At 39.9% G+C, this 15,120-nt stretch overlaps 1 protein-coding gene across 1 annotated transcript in view; it reads right to left on the minus strand.

The window, feature by feature from the left end:
• Positions 1 to 10,410: 10,410 nt before the first annotated feature.
• The window catches only part of DCK (deoxycytidine kinase), an 80,813-nt gene continuing 76,103 nt past the window's right edge, over positions 10,411 to 15,120 (minus strand). The window contains exon 8 of the mRNA XM_021702394.1: positions 10,411 to 10,539. The gene's annotated coding sequence lies outside the window, so the exon portion shown is untranslated. The remainder of the gene's footprint in view (positions 10,540 to 15,120) is intronic.

Below are 15,120 nucleotides of genomic sequence, written 5' to 3' on the forward strand. Positions count from 1 at the left end.
TTGGTTCATGCAGGGGAGAAGTGCAAGGGGAAAGGAAGGAAAAGCATCACTGTGGTGTGTGGTTTCGTTTCCCACAGTTGGCTTTGGAATTTATCTCTCTGACTGCTTATTACTCACTGATTGTCATCAACCGCCAACCCCAGGGAGCGCTGGGGAGACAGCAAACAGAGGTGAGGAGGATGAAAAGAGGACAGGAAGAGCAGAAGGAGGAGAGAAAGAGCAAACAATAAAACCATACACAATTCCCAATACCCCCATGTGATTCTCTCAAAAGAAAAAAAAAAGGTTACTCCTTTGGCATGAATGCAAAGAGTTGAGTTCACTCTACTGTATTAACAACTCCTGGGTATCACCTCCAAGGAGAGCACGGGAGGTGCTGCAAAAAGACCCCCATAATAGGATGCAGCCTCTGCTCTCCATATCATGGGTGGATGGTCACCAAGGCAATCTTTTCTCCGAAAACAGAGGGACAGCAAGAACCATGGTTGAGTGCAAATGCCATAGATACCCTGAAATGGCCCCACAAGATTCCAGAGCGGTTATTTCAGTGGATTCGAAAACACCTCCCTCCTCCGTTTTATGCTTAAATGCTTCCCACTCTTTTTTATGCATCGTGTTTAGTTTTACACTTAATATGTTTATTTTGGTTTTAGAAAAAGGAGGAGGCTGCTTATGAGGCACACTTGTAACTGGCAAATTCACTGGGAAGCTCTGTCCTAGAGCTATACTCTAACTGCAGAGTATCTTATAGCATTTCTATGCATTAGGTCTGATTGTAAAGCATTTACTACCTGCAGTTTGTGGAAGAAGTTTCCCTACTCCTTTTCAGAATAAGACCTGTCCCTCTTACACACACACACACACATCCACACAAGTATTTGGAGCTATGTGTTATGCAACTTTGCATATCCTGCTCCCATGCTTTGGACATAATAAATTATCAATAAGTGTTATTTTATTTTAGTTTAAGCCTTTTGATTAAAAGATGGGGGTGCCTGGGTGGCTCAGTCGGTTAAGCGTCTGCCTTCAGCTCAGGTCATGATCCCAGGGTCCTGGGATGGAGCCCCGCAACCAGCTCCCTGCTCAGCGGGGGGCCTGCTTCTCCCTCTCTCTCTGCCACTCCCCCTGCTTGTGCTCTCTCACTCTCTCTCTCAAATAAATAAAATCTCTTAAAGAAAACATTTGTTAAACACTAATATGTTCCAGGTGCTGTTCTAGATACTGGAGATATTAATGAGGAAAGCAGACAAGGTCCCTGACCTCTTGGAATTAACTTCTAGTGGAAAAAACAAAATATAAACAAAGTTTTAAAATGTACTTATGGCGGGCGCCTGGGTGGCTCAGTTGGTTAAGCGACTGCCTTCAGCTCAGGTCATGATCCTGGAGTCCTGGGATCGAGTCCCATATCGGGCTCCCTGCTCAGCAGGGGGTCTGCTTCTCCCTCTGACCCTCCCCCCTCTCATGCTATCTCTCTCTCATTGTCTCTCTCAAATAAATAAATAAAATCTTTAAAAAAAAAAAAAAATAAAAAAATAAAATAAAATAAAATGTACTTATGGCAAGATGATCAAGAAGACATTTCTGAAGATATTTTACTGAGACTCAAGAGCAAGCCAGGTGAAGGTATGAGGGAAGAACAGTTAAAGAGAAGAAAACAGCAAGAGCACAAGCTCTGAGAGGGGAAAATCTTGAAATGTTTGAGGCCGTGTGGCTGGATGCATGAAGGCAAGAAAGAAAAGCAGAAAATGAGCACAAAGAGATCATAAGGGCCTTGCAGACATGGTAAGAGATTTCGATTTTATTTTAAATGTAACAGGAAGTCATTCAAGAGTTTTGAGCAAGGAAGTTGCATGATCACTTTGGCTATAGGATTATACTGAAGGAGAGCAGGAGTAGAAGCCTCAGAGTCTGCAATTATCCAGGTGAGAGACGATTGATGGGGTCTGGAACCACTGTTCTTGTACTGGAGGTGATGAGAAGTGGTCATATCTGATACATATTTTGAAAGAAAACCATCAATGGATTGTCCTGGTGTGGGGAAGTGTGGAAGAAAGAAATCAAGAATGATCCTAGGTTTGGGGCCTGAGCAATAGTGAAATGTAAATAATGCCATTTAATGAGATGGGGCAGTTAAGGCCAAGGAGAAGCAGCTTTGGAGGAAAAAACCAAAACAATGTGTTTGTGATGTCCATTACAAATCCAAATGAAAATCCAAAGCAATTAAATACAGACATCTGAAGATCAAAGAGAAGTGAAACTTCTAGATCTAAATTTGGAAGTTGTTAACAGATTTTATTTATTACCATTAGATGTTATGATCTGTTCAAAAACAACCCATTTTAAAAGTTTTACTGAAAAAAAAAAGGGGGGGGGGAAACAAAAAAAGTATCAAGGATCACAACTATCCCAAAAGAAGCAGTTTAGCTTGATGAATTAGATTAATAATCACTTCCTTTCCAACTAGATGATCTCTTCTGGTTAAATACAGAAAGATGGATCAATCATTGACTCATTGATTTTTCTCTTTTTTTTACCTATACCTTTCCTCTGGCTCCCAGCATATCCCATAAGCCTCCTCCCCTCCCTGCAAAAGAACAAAACAGTTTCCCTGGCAGAGAAGTGTGAATCACTGTGACAAAGGTGGATGGCTATAATCAGTGCAGAGAAGAAATAGTGTTTGGATAATCTGTGAACCTTAAGATAATGCTTGTTCAAGAGAACTTTGTTCACTGACTGTATAGATCTTTGGAGATAATACGAACTGAGTGAGATTTAATAACACACCAACTCCTCAAACTGGAAAGATGGAAGGTCTTGGTGTGCTCTTGGTTGCATCTTTCTTTTCCTACTAAAGACAGTGACAGTTCCCTCCCATAGACCCTACTTAGAGTTTTGCAAGAGAGTTGACACTAACCATGACCATCGTTTGATATGATTGCCACCTGTGATTTATCTTCTTTGCCTGGGCAAGCTTTGGGAAAGAGGCTGGCCTCAAACTAAATTAATATAAAAAAAACAAATTGATTAGTGAGGCAGCCAGGAAATGGATAGTGTTAATATTTTAATAGGGGTGATAACACTGGCCTCCAGAAAGAGTTCATTTATTGAACCCTCTGGCTGCTTTTTATTTGATGTGGTGGCAAAATATACCCTTCATATATCAACTTAACTAGTTGGTCTGTCATTCCAAGGCCACACTGACATAATGAATGAAGTCTGTCTTTTGGAGCCCTGCTATGACACTGTTAAATATAGAAAGGAATTTGGCAAATATATCCATGGAGCATTCTCATATTAAAAAAACTAACAAGATCATTTTATTAGAACACAATATCAGCAAAAGAGCAAATCCCCAGGGCATTTTCTCTGTGTGCTAAGAGCCACCCTTGTTAACCAAAGTATTGGGGCCTATTTCATGAAATTGCTTTTTTGATGAAACTTCCTGTTAAAGTGCTCCTTTGCCTTTAAGCTTGCGAGTAGAACAAACCAGACACAGAAGTGTTTTTGTGTTAACACAACATATCTCAGCACCTTTATTCATCTCCACTTCTTTTTTCAGATGGTACCAGTGGTTAGAATTGCCCTCAGAGCTCAAGTTTATAAGGGGGACAGGTAGCAACCCCTTGAAAATTTTCAATCCTATGAATGTTGAATGTCCAGGAAATATGCAGAAAGCAGATAAGAATGAAGTTGTGGCAGAACCAGGAGCTATTTGTCAGGATAAATAAGGGCTTGTTCAAGCGATGAGAAGGCCCTAAAAGAGAAGGTGGTTAAAAGATCTTGAGACCCGGAAGCTTATGGTCATGTTCACTAAATATTATTGGATGAATGAATGAATTAAAATGTCCATTCAGGTTAAGAAGCTATTTCAGGAGGCATCACTTTTTATACCATAGGAGGAACGCTGAGCAAAATGTTCAGGTATCCTGGCCAGAGAACAGACTGATGTCTAGATAGATAAGGGATCAGGATCAAGAAGTTTCATGGACTGGCAATCAGTAGAGGATGACTCCTGAAGAACTAAGGTCCTGCGTGGATTATAAGGTGGGGACCTTGGGTCCAAGATGGTGGCTTCTATGAAAACTGTACAGAGTCAGAGCAGAGTTGTCAGTAAAATGCCTCTTGGCCTTGAGCTTATATTCTCCTTGATTAGAGGGGAGCCTGGGTCAGAATCTGAACCAGATATAAGCTTAAATTGGAGATATAATCCAACTTAGGGAATTGGTAGATGAACTGGTAAGGGTGCCAGACCAGTCATCACACCATCTTCCTCTTCAAGGGTTCCTACAGCTAGTTTCATGGGAAGGAGCTACCAGGACGTAGAGATATCTCTTCTTTGGCCAAGAATAAAAGCATAGGCTTTGGATTCAGGAAGAAGTTTCAGCTTCTCCATCTGTTAGCTAACAATAGCCTGGTGATAGTAACATAGCCCCTTTGTACGTAAAACATGCAATGTGCTTAATACTGTGCCAGACTTCCTCTAAGTTGTACACACAAAAAAATTGTAGTTGTTGTTGCTGTTTTATTTCAAGAATTATAGAAGGCTTACCACATACCAGACACATCATCTCATTTGGCCCACCCAACATCCCTTGAGGTAAGTACTATTGTTTTACCACACACTTATAAATGAGAAAAGGGAGACCCCAAGAGATTATGTAACTTGGCCAAGGTTACACAATTCGTACAGGAGGAACTGGTATTTCAAACCAGTTTGTCTGACACTAGAACCTTTGCTCTTACAATATACTGATCCTTGAAAGTATGAAACCATAATTGAGTCTTGAGTCTATTTTGGAATTTCAGATGGCCCCTCCCAGATGATTCCTCTAGGATGGTGTACATCACATATGGGGTTTATAGATAACCCCACCCTAACACTGACTCTTCTGCAGTTACTAAAGGTCTTTCTAAATTAGCTCTACTCTAATCTGTTCCAAGTGGCATGTGAACATCTGGCTGTCTCTCAAGAGAACTCAAAACATATATTCCCATGTAAGATTAGTGAGAAAAGCATTCAGCTGTGCATGAGGATTCTTCTTTAACTACATCGGGCTTGAAAGCAGTTCTGCTGGTCTCTAGGTCATCAAGGACATGCATGATACTGTGTTCCCTAGGCCCAGAGCACCCAACTAAAGACCCTAGGATGAGACTAACACTGGATTCAGAAACATTAAAACAGGGTTGAGGTGAACACTGGGCCTGTGTTCACAGACAGCATGATTGCACTAGGCTCTGAAGCTACAGGAGGGCACAGGACTATAGATTAAAAAAAAAAAATAGGAGATTCAAGATCTTGTGATGCCCCAAATTCCTGTCTCTGCAGCACCATGAACCTCTAGGGTTGTGAGGGTTTGGAAACTTAGTCAGAAGAACATCAGAAGTGGGTTGAGGGTCTCAGTTGAATCTAAAATACTAAGTTCTTTCAGGAACTGGCGAGGCTGGGCTTCCACAACTCAAAGAAGACAAGTATTCACCTCTAGAATCTAGTGAAGATATTTGAGCCATGCTAAAGAGCAACTTTATTCCTCTGTAGTTTATTAAAGGCTTATTGGAGCTCTGCATGAGAGTCCCAACAACCATCATCCCCAGCAAGCACTGACCGTGGTCCACTGCTTCATGTCACCCCTTCCCTAGAGGCTCCACCACCTTGGCTTTTTTAGAGCGGGAAGCCCCAGCCTCTGCCATACACAGAGGAGACTATGCTAGCATCCCTGGGGCCTGTCTAAAATTCACCACCAAGCTCCCTAAGCACCAACCTTTCCCCACTGGGGAAATAGGACTGTGGTCCACAGCAACGGACTCAAGACAATGGAGCAGCACAGGCTTCAGAGTCTTCACAGAATACTGGGGAATCAGAAATGAGGAATTGCTGAAGTTCTCAACAGCACTACTGAAGCCTCTCAGCCATGCTTAGCAACAGAGGGAGAAAATCCCTGGTCCCTGGGGCTTCTATTCAGAGTAATACAATCCAATATTATATTAATTGAGTATTCTCAATCAGTGGTATTGAGAGGCTGAGAAAGCAAGTACGTGGGAGGTACACATAGCAGAAGGCAGGGTCTCGTTATAATGGAGCAAAGTTTAGAACAGGATTTGGGCCCAGAGAGAGGACACAGAGACAATGTATTTTTCCTCCTCCTTCACAGAACAGGTTTCTCCCTTTACAGGGAAGCTACTGTAGACAAGCATCATAAGTACCATAGTCAGGACCCAGGCCATTATGTAGTCTAATCTGGACCTGGATGGATGGCAGGATAAGCAAGACGAGAAGGACAGTCTCTAGTAGCAAAAACTGAACAGACCTGCAGGGACATGGGAGTCTGGGGCTACAGGCTGGAGCAGCCACACTAAGCTTTAAAGCCTTGTGTTCTATCTTAAATTGTCAATAGAATATGCTCATATATGTGTGCTTTCATAGAATATCTTTTGTATTAAAAATAATAATGAAATGAGAATTTTTTAAATCTGTATTTTGGAATAAAATCAACTTTCAGAGAAGATGATTCATGTTTTTCTCTTGCAATTCCCCCACACTCCTTGGCACACTGTTCCATATATGTAGGTGTATTCAGGCCTCTATTTGAGAGTCAGAAATATAGTGAAGGCCCAGGCAAGCTGGTAGGCAGCCCCCAGAAAACTTTTGATGGGTTTATTCGTAGTCTGGACACAACTGAGGAAAGAATCTCTGAGCTTGAGGACACATTAATAAAATCCTCAAAAGCCAAAAAGCAAAGAGAACAAAGACTGAAGAATCATAAGCAAATAAATGATCATTGTTTAAACCACTGAGTTTCAGGGAGAATAGATAACTGAAGCACACTGTAAAGATTCAGCCTCATAGAGCTATCTGGAAAATAGGGTCCAAGTGGGAGAGAAGATGTCTTGATGCTTCCCATGCTACTACCCTATGGCTCCAAAAGTTCTCCCTGAGGAATTCAGGGACAGGGAACTAGAAAGGGTTCTAGTGCTTTCACTCATTTCCAAATTGTAATGAAAACATCCCAAATTTCCACAAATACCATTCTGGTAAACATGGAAATTCAACAAACACACTTACTTTAACTGATAAGCAATGCAAATCTATAGCCTTGTCTATTGCTATGATGTTCAGAGCTTGCTAGTTCTACCACATTCTCCACATGTCCCCTGCATCGGAGTGGTCTTGAGCTGTCTCTGTCTTGCCTATGCAGTGCCCAGCACAGAAATACACACATGCGGGTACTTAATATCCCATGGAGGACAATGGTAGGAGTGACCATGATTTCTGAATTGTTTGGGCTCAGTCAACACCAGCTATGAAGCAACAATGGTAAAGGAAGTACTACTCAAAAATTCCAACTAGGCAAACAACTGGTAAAGCTATGTGGGACAAGACATGATGACTTCCTCTTCTTCTCACTATGCAATATCGGTGAACAACTGCAAAGGAGAGAACAGTCATCAACGGTTCATATCATAGGATGCAAGGTTTTGGAGGAAGATGCAAGATCTGTCCATCCCCCTGCATCAAGGCAGAACCAACCCCACTCCCCACCCTTACTATACAAACTACTTAGAGAAAAGCACTGGGCTTTATCCAGGAGGTAGCATCCATCCAGCTGCACCTGCTATAACTGCTAAAACCAACAGGAGCCTCAGCCACAGGATGCCACTTCCATTGCCATGGAAATAGACAGGCTTTGGGCAAATTCAAAGTACATGCTTAAAAATAATTTTGCAGCTTCCTTTGAACCAAGATATATCGCTAGCTGATATACATTTTAGAGCCCCCGTTGACATGTGTCTGGAGAAGGGGTGGATTAATAATAGCTTACATTTCTTTAGTGCTTTTCATCCCAAAGGATCCCAAACAAGAGAAATAAGCTGAACCTTTTCTTCTTGTTTAAAGGAAAAACCCTAGTGAATTTCAAAGCAATCCCAAATACTAGAACTAATTACAAAGAAATTCACTTTTTTAAGTGTCAGGACATAATTATTATTTTTTAAAACTTGAATAGTATCCACATTGCTCCTGAGAGCTCACAAAGAAATGCCACCATCACCATCTCAGAAGGCTATCATCTCTTTCCAACAAAGACAACAGTTGCAGTGCCAGGAGATTTAGAGACATTATGGGTGAAGAGATAAAAATAATAATAATAATTAACAATGGCACAGGAAGCTCCATCTGGAGCATCTGATAACACAGTAGGAGATGGATACAGATGGGAAAAGTGGGTGGCACAGGGTAGAGCTTGTCCTAATCTCATGGGCATGAGACCCCAGACATACTCAGATTAGCAAAAGGCTTGGTTTTCTCTACTCCTTGTGATTCTAATGGAACTACCCAGGCCAGAGCCAGCATGTTTTACCAGTGTCCAGGAAATCTGGGCTCTAGATCACAGTATTATTCTGTCTGGCATCATGACAAGGTCAATAATACATTTACCAGTGTTTGATAATCCTGGATTAATATAGCTTTTCATTTTCTAAAGTACAGATTCTTTCTTAGCTTTAACCTAAGTAATTTGCATATACTTCCACATAGTAATTCCAGGCACAATGCTGCTTATTCTGAGCTTTCTGCCCTGATTGACAGTTAATTAGAACCTTGAGATGTCGGCAGGTGTCGAGATGAAAAGACATCATAAACCCAGCTACAGCATAGACAATGGCTTTTTTTTTTTTTTTTTTTTTTTTAAAGATTTTACTTATTTATTTGAGAGAGAGAGAATGAGAGAGAGCACATGAGAGGGGTGAGGGTCAGAGGGAGAAGCAGACTCCCTGCCGAGCAGGGAGCCCGATGTGGGACTCGATCCAGGGACTCCAGGATCATGACCTGAGCCGAAGGCAGTCGCTTCACCAACTGAGCCACCCAGGCGCCCTAGACAATGGCTTTTTAATAATTCGTCTAAGTCATGCAGTTCCCAACTATCTCACGCTTTTAGGATGAGTAGCTGCTTGATCCTGGAAGACTACTGAGCAAGGAGGACCTCTGCTGTTAAAAAGGAACCAACATCTATAGAGGGACAGGGAAAGTGCACGTCTGAAAAGGAAAACACAAAGGCGCTTCCACCAGGACATTCACAAAGAACACAGGAATTTTTTTTTTATCAATTTGCTTTCCTTCCACAGAGATGCCAAACTAGCGAGAGATGGACAGACACACCCCCACCCTCCCATCTGCCATTGCTAGTGAGTATGATCTTATGGATGAATAAAAAAAGTAAGCTGTTGAGAAGATAAAATTATCTCATTTGGAAAGAGAATATGCTAATCACACTGGGACTCTAAATGAAGCCATTCTTTCCCTTTAGTGTCATAGTTTGAGATTCTAGTGTTTAACTCTTACTTGATATTCATCATGAGGACGACATTCTCAGCACAGGATAGATGTATAAAGGGAAGAACTTTCTCCCAGTGTGTCACTGGGAAGAAAAAGGCTGTCATTATGACTGCCTTCACACACACCCTCCCCCCACACAAGGTTTTGTGAACTCCAAAGATATCTCCTCTTAACTTGATTTTTTCCAAAAAAGGTACTGATTGTACAAATCTTCATAGAGGAACTATTATTTGCATAGACTTGTGTTAGGTGCTGTGGGGATACAAAAGTATAAGAGAGAGGTTTTGCCTCTGAGAAGCTGCAAAGTATGATTTACATTGCATTAAAACAAGTAATACAATAAAAGAGAAGCTTTACAGTGTGCTATCACTTAGTGCTAACAGCATATTAAAAACAGTAAATACTAGGGTTGCCTGGGTAGCTCAGTTGGTTAAGCATCAGACTCTTGATTTAGGCTCAGCTCATGATCTCAGGGTTGTGAGATCAACCCTGTGTCAGGCTCTGAGCTTAGTTCAGAGTCTGCTTGGGATTCTTGCTCTCTCTCTCCTTCTGCTCCTCCATCACATGGTTTCTCTCTCTTTCTCTTTCTGTCTCTCTCAAATAAATAAATAAATAAATCTTTAAAAAATAGTATTATTCATTTAACAAAATTAGAGAACTCTGGAAACTGAAAAAGTCAAGGGAAGCTTTAAAAAACAGGTCCTTGAAGATAAGTAAGATTTGAGTTAGCCAGAAGAAAAGGGGATATTCCAAGTTGGAAGCTGGGATAGGATGTACTTGGATAATGACAGTGGGTTAGGAATATAAAGATTTGTTTTAGGGACTAGGAATAATTCAGGCTAGCTAAAGAGATGGGGTCCTTTGGGGCCAAATTTTGAGGGTCATTAATGCCTAATTCAATGATACCCAGATATTTGGGATCGTACATCTTATTAGTAAAGATTTTTGAGCAAACCCACTAAAGGGCGTAGTTAGTGGCTGACATGGGTGGCAAAAGATATACACTTTTTAAATAAGAAAGGAATCTCAAAAGAATTTATCATTAAGTCCAGCAACATTCTATATTTTATTAAGTGTCACATGCCTTTAAACAGGATTAAAATATTTATAGCTATTTGACTTGATTTTTTGAAGATAGAGACCATGATGCTCATGAAGGCTAAGTGCAAGACTGTTCACCTGCATGAGTATCTCCCCCACAATGTATATTTCTGTAAAGGTTGCAGAGGTGAGATGAAGGTAAGATATTTTAACCATAATTAAGGCAGTGTTCTTTTCCACTCTGAGTATTCTGTTACACCTCTTTTGTGTTAGAGGGAACATAAGTAGATACAACCATTTTGGGGATCTGAATAAGGGGAAGTAGAGTTGGGAGTACATTTAGCTCAGGTTTAGTGAGATCCCTTTCTGTGGGTCTTAAGCTCTTCCATGTGTAGTTAGGTTATCACTAGCCGGCCCAGTAGAAGATGCCTTCCAGAAATGCTCCTGCCCACTACACTGACTCGTGTAATGCAAAGGCACACAACCAGAGGGCATACCACAACATGAATGTGTTCTATAGCATGCAGTATCAAAAATACATGGAAGCGGAGAGAAACAACGTCCGAAATTATGGAACCAGAAGCCAATCTGTGGAAAATTCTTCCAGTCATCAGATAGGTAACATTATAAACAAACCATTTGGTTCTCACTGGATATTCTCCTGTCACCATATTCATTTTTAAATAAATCATATATTTTTTTTTAGTTTTATTTTTATTGTATTCACATGAAACAGAATTTATTATTCTTGTGTTTGTGAGGCACAGACCTACAGCAGTACTACAATCACTGAGTAAGTCTATGTGTGAAGTCACATGGTTTATGTATGCCATCTATCAGAGCACATCCGAGTCTGTCTCATGTATCTTGTCCTGATGAAATCTGGCAGGACCAGATAAAGTGGCATACAAAATTGCCACCAACATAGCAAAATGGATAAAGAATAGATGTTCCTACAACAGAACTCCTACATGTTTGTTTATCAATAAGCCAAAATATATAGCATAAGAATAATTTGACTATACAGTTATGTAGCTCACTGCAACATGAGGGCATTTTTTAAATGCATTTGAATTTCCTCTGATCAATCGGTATTATTAGTTCAAAGAGCATTTAAAGTTAGTCTTGCATGATAAAATATTAACCTCCCCCCAAATCTTACAGCTCAAGTATTAACAGGATAAAAGTTTCCCCAAATTTGACTACAACCCTAAAAACCTGTGTAACATTATTAGTAACAAATTATTAATAATAAAAAGTTTGATCAGTTATGCTAAAGAAAAGTATGAGTATCCTATTATGTCTTTAGAAAATACCACAAAGTCATTGTCATACAAAAGGGTGTTCAAAGAAGATGTAGCTAAAAAAAAATATAGGAAGAAGGGGCGCCTGGGTGGCTCAGTCGGCTACGCGTCTGCCTTCAGCTCAGGTCATTATGCCAGGGTCCTGGGATCGAGCCCTGCATCAGGCTCCCTGCTCAGCAGGAAGCCTGCTTCTCCCTCTCCCTCTGACTGCAGCTCCCCCTGCTTGTGCTCTCTCTCTCTGTGTCAAATAAATAAATAAAATATTTTTAAAAAATAGATTGATAGATGATAGATATAGGAAGAAAGTATTATAGAGGCATGTCGGCAGTTTATTTATAAAAACACTATGTTATTTTTCTGGATCTTGTGTTGTTTGTGGTATTTCCTGCTTTTTAAAATGAATAATTTGTTGTGATTTCTTCTCATTCTAAATAAATGTTCACTTTCACACTTGCCTTTGCATTTGCCATTTTGTGTTTTTTTCCTTAAAGAATCCTCCAAAACTAACTGAGGTTCAAGCTCCGCAAAATCAGAATATTGTCCTCTCTAGGTGCGCAGTTTAAAAATATCTTGCTGGGGCGCATGGGTGGCTCAGTTGGTTAAGCGGCTGCCTTCGGCTCAGGTCATGATCCCAGAATCCTGGGATCGAGCCCCACGTCGGGCTCCCTGCTCCTTGGAGAGCCTGCTTCTCCCTCTCCCTCTGCCTGCCTCTCTGCCTACTTGTGCTCTCTCTCTCTCTGTCAAATAAATAAATAAAATCTTAAAATAAATAAATAAATAAATAAATAAATAAAAATATCTTGCTAATTTAACGGCTCTGTACTATCACTAACTAAAATCTGAAACACAATGAACACTTAAGGTGAAATGTATTGTTAAACATAAGGACATGAATTCTTATCTCAAATTGTTACTTCGGTAATTTTGAATCTTTTTGATCAAATTCTTGTCAGACCTGATTTTTTTTTTTTTACCATATAATATGGCTTACAAAGCATTTACACTAAGAACAGAAGTAACAGCTTGACCTTTTTTGTCGTTCTCTTATGCGTGCAGTTACTATTCTCTTCAATCTGATTTCTTTCCTGCAATCTTTTTAAGTCCTTTGCCCATTCTTGAAACCATACAATCAATAAATCATTACTAGATGCATCTAAATAGAAGAACATCACAATATGCTGGAAGTTAACCCCAAAAATGAGGGAACCACTGCTATATTCTAACTACTTTGAAATTTAATTACTTCAAGATATCTCAGGTGTCATGAGTGGTATGATCATGTGACATACAGTCTGAAAGGCAATTCCTGCATCAATCTGTGTATGAGACATTAGGAAAGGTTAATTTATTTTCTTTTTTACCTAAAGCTATATATAATTGTTTATATAGTATAGGGATAGGAATAAAAGGTTCTGCTACATTATTCTGATTGTCTTTCACATCACCTGGCTGTACCCACCTCACTTTGGAGATTACTGGCTGAGTTAGTAGGTGAGAATTTATCTTAGAAAACAAAAACAAAAACATTGAAGATAGTTGAGCAGGGGAGAGACATTAAAGTGGTACTTTTGGAAAATAAGTTTAGTGATGTTAACCAAGATGGATTCAACAATGGAGTTTGAAGGTAGAAAGATGCGTTAGGGGGCCAGTGCAATAATCCAAAACTGAAGGGATATAATGAAAATGAGTAGTGTGGAAATGAGAATGAGAAAGAAGAAACAAAAGCAATTGACCTGATAAAAGAAGAATAAACAGAATTTACAATGTACTCACTTTCCAGACAGGTTTTGAAGTTGTGGGTGGGTTTAGGACATTTGATAAACTGGTGTGTGTCCTGTGGTTAGATCCTATATCAAATTACCAGACTGTCTGTATGTCCTCTGGGAAGGCAGGGTGTCAAAATGCCACAACCACAGAAATAAACATACTAGTGAAATTAAAGCAGTGCACACAAACATATGGGACTCAGCTGCCTAATTAAAATCCTAGTGAGCCAACAATGGCCTAAAACCATAAGAGTTCAGTGACTGCCAAAAGAAAGCAGCAAATTACATACTCAGAGTGGAAACATCTCAAATTTGTCCGAATTGACACTCTCAACCAAAAATTGGCAAAATGTTAAATACCAGCTTCAGACCAGCTCAGTCAGAAATATCCAAATGTTATGTCAAATTTTAGATCCATAAATGATTTGACACAAAACATCTGGAACAGTAAATGAGACCATTTACTTTGTTGATAGAGCAGAGCAGTGAATAATATAGGACAGAATGAGGAAGAATACCATCTCACACTATTCCAAAATGTCTATGTTATTAAAACACATTTTTTTACATTTATTTTATTCTTGTTAATATGTTAAAGTATATACCCAGAGGTTAATTTAATTTAATTTAATAAACTTAATTTACTACATACTCAGGGTTAAATATTAAATGAAAGGACCCTAATAAAAGCTCTCTCTTGCCCTACAACTACTCAGTCTCTCAATCCTTATCTCTCTAATCATATTTAAATAATTTAATGATTATATAAAAATCTCTAAAAAATGTATTTTTCCTTTAACATGTTTAGTTATTATATTTTTGCTTTATGCTATGAGAAATGAAGATTCATCTACTTTATACCACTTCCAACCTAGTTTTCCCCCAAGTCTACATAAAAGCACTATATCCACTGGGATGTTGGAGCCTACTAGCACCAAACTGCAAAAGCTAATTGTTTCAGGAATTTTTCAAGCCAATTAAATGTTAAATATAACCATTATTAAAAATTAAATTACACAAGCTTATAATTAAACAAGTTATATTAAAAGTAAAGGTAACGAGGGGTGCCTGGGTGGCTCAGTTGGTTGGTTAAGCGTTCGACTCGGTTTCAGCTCGGGTCCTGATCTCATGGGTCATGAGATGGAGCCCTGAGTCAGGCTCCATCTCAGGAGGAATCTGCTTGGATATCCTCTCCCTCTGCCCCTTCTGCAGCTCTCTCTCTTTCTGTCTCTCTTTCTTTTTTTTTTTTTTTAAAGATTTTATTTATTTATTTGAGACAGAGAGAATGAGAGAGAGAGAGCACATGAGAGGGGGGAGGGTCAGAGGGAGAAGCAGGCTCCCCGGAGCCCGATGCGGGACTTGATCCAGGGACTCCAGGATCGTGACCTGAGCCGAAGGCAGTCGCTTAATGACTGAGCCACCCAGGCCCCCCCCAAAATAGACTTCATTTTTTTTTTTAAGATTTTATTTATTTATTTGCGAGAGAGAGAATGAGAGACAGAGAGCATGAGAGGGAGGAGGGTCAGAGGGAGAAGCAGACTCCCCGCCGAGCAGGGAGCCCGATGCGGGACTCGATCCAGGGACTCCAGGATCATGACCTGAGCCGAAGGCAGTCGCTTAACCAACTGAGCCACCCAGGCGCCCTCTGTCTCTCTTTCAAATAAATAAATATTTTTTAAAA

The sequence above is a fragment of the Neomonachus schauinslandi genome, chromosome 2 (assembly GCF_002201575.2).
Source record: "Neomonachus schauinslandi chromosome 2, ASM220157v2, whole genome shotgun sequence".
NCBI classification, from domain to species: Eukaryota; Metazoa; Chordata; class Mammalia; order Carnivora; family Phocidae; genus Neomonachus; species Neomonachus schauinslandi.